The sequence below is a fragment of the Arachis ipaensis genome, chromosome B4 (genome assembly GCF_059453495.1).
Source record: "Arachis ipaensis isolate K30076 ecotype BB chromosome B4, ASM5945349v1, whole genome shotgun sequence".
Classification (NCBI taxonomy): Eukaryota; Viridiplantae; Streptophyta; class Magnoliopsida; order Fabales; family Fabaceae; genus Arachis; species Arachis ipaensis.
In genome coordinates, this window is record NC_142439.1 from 112187312 (window position 1) to 112189444 (window position 2133).

General features: G+C 33.5%; 1 non-coding gene across 1 annotated transcript; it reads left to right on the plus strand.

The window, feature by feature from the left end:
* The first annotated feature begins 560 nt into the window (after positions 1 to 560).
* LOC148568805 (small nucleolar RNA R71) lies at positions 561 to 668 on the plus strand. The gene has a single exon (XR_015882693.1). It is a non-coding gene; the product is annotated as a small nucleolar RNA R71 (small nucleolar RNA).
* Positions 669 to 2133: the final 1465 nt, after the last annotated feature.

Sequence of the window (2133 nt, forward strand, 5' to 3'; positions counted from 1 at the left end):
GGATTCTGCTCAGAATTCTCTGTCTGTTGCTGAGTGGATGATGGAAAAGTCTTGCTATTGCTAAACCTGTTTCTTCCACCATTATTAAAGCCTTGTTGAGGCTTTTGATCCTTCCATGAGAAATTTGGATGATTTCTCCATGATGGATTATAGGTGTTTCCATAAGGTTCACCCATGTAATTTACCTCTGCTATTGCAGGGTTCTCAGGATCATAAGCTTCTTCTTCAGAAGATGCCTCTTGAGTGCTGTTGGATGCAGCTTGCATTCCATTCAGACTCTGAGAAATTATATTGACTTGCTGAGTCAATATTTTGTTCTGAGCCAATATGGCATTTAGAGTATCAATTTCAAGAACTCCCTTCTTCATAGGCGTCCCATTATTCACAGGATTCCTCTCAGAAGTGTACATGAACTGGTTATTAGCAACCATGTCAATGAGTTCTTGAGCTTCTGCATGCGTTTTCTTTAGGTGAATGGATCCACCTGCAGAAGTATCCAATGACATCTTTGATAGCTCAGATAAACCATCATAGAATATATCCAGGATGGTCCATTCTGAAAGCATGTCAGAAGGACACTTTTTGGTCAGCTGCTTGTATCTTTCCCAAGCTTCATAGAGGGATTCACCTTCTTTCTGTCTGAAGGTTTGAACGTCCACTCTAAGCTTGCTCAGCTTTTGAGGAGGAAAGAACTTGGCTAAGAAAGCCGTGACCAGCTTGTCCCAGGAGTTCAGGCTATCTCTGGGTTGAGAATCTAACCACACTCTAGCTCTGTCTCTTACAACAAAAGGGAAAAGCATGAGCCTGTAGACTTCAGGATCTACTCCATTAGTCTTAACAGTATCACAGATCTGCAAGAATTCAGTTAAGAACTGAAAAGGATCTTCAGATGGAAGTCCATGAAACTTGCAGTTTTGCTGCATCAGAGAAACTAGCTGAGATTTCAGCTCAAAATTGTTTGCTCCAATGGCAGGAATGGAGATGCTTCTTCCATGTAAATTGGAATTAGGTGCAGTAAAGTCACCAAGCATTCTCCTTGCATTATTGTTGTTGGGTTCGGCTGCCATCTCCTTTACTTGTTCTAAATTTTCAATAAGGTTGTCTCTGGATTGTTGTAATTTAGCTTCTCTTAGTTTTCTCTTCAGAGTCCTTTCAGGTTCTGGATCAGCTTCAACAAGAATGCCTTTTTCCTTGTTCCTGCTCATAAGAAAGAAAAGAGAACAAGAAAAGAAGAGGAATCCTCTATGTCACAGTAAAGAGGTTCCTTATTATTAGTAGAAGAAGAAAAGGAATAGGGGTGAAGAAGAATGAAGAATCCAAACACAGGGGTAAGGATAGGAGCAGTGATGTGAGATGAAGAGAAGTGTTAGTAGATGAATAAATAATTAGAAGGAGATGAGGGAGAAGGATTTTCGGAAATTATTTTTGAAAAAAGGGTTAGTGATTTTCGAAAATAGTTTTTGAAAAAGGTTAGTGGTTTTCGAAAATTAAAATCAAAAATTAAAATAATTAATTAATTAAAAAGAATTTTTGAAAAAGAGGGAGATATTTTCAAAAATTAGAGAGAGAGAGAGAGTTAGTTAGGTAGTTTTGAAAAAGATAAGAAACAAACAAAAAGTTAGTTAGTTAGTTGAAACAAATTTTGAAAAGATAAGAAGTTGGGAAGTTAGAAAAGATATTTTGAAATCAAATTTTTGAAAAAGATAAGATGAGAAGATATTTTTGAAAAGATATGATAAAAATTAGTTTTTTTTTTTTTTGAAAAAGATTTGATTTTAAAATCACAATTAATGACTTGATTCACAAGAAATCACAAGATATGATTCTAGAACTTAAAGTTTGAATCTTTCTTAACAAGTAAGTATCAAACTTGAAATTTTTGAATCAAAACATTAATTGGTGATGTTATTTTCAAAAATTATGAGATAAAATTGAGAAAAAGATTTTTGAAAAATATTTTTATAATTTCGAAAATAACTAAGAAAAATGAAAAAGATTTTATTTTTGAAAAAGATTTTGAAAAAGATAAGATTTTTAAATTGAAAATTTGATTTGACTCATAAAAACAACTAGATTTTAAAAATTTTTGAAAAAGTCAAATCTAATTTTTGAAATTTTAAGAGAGAAAAAGGG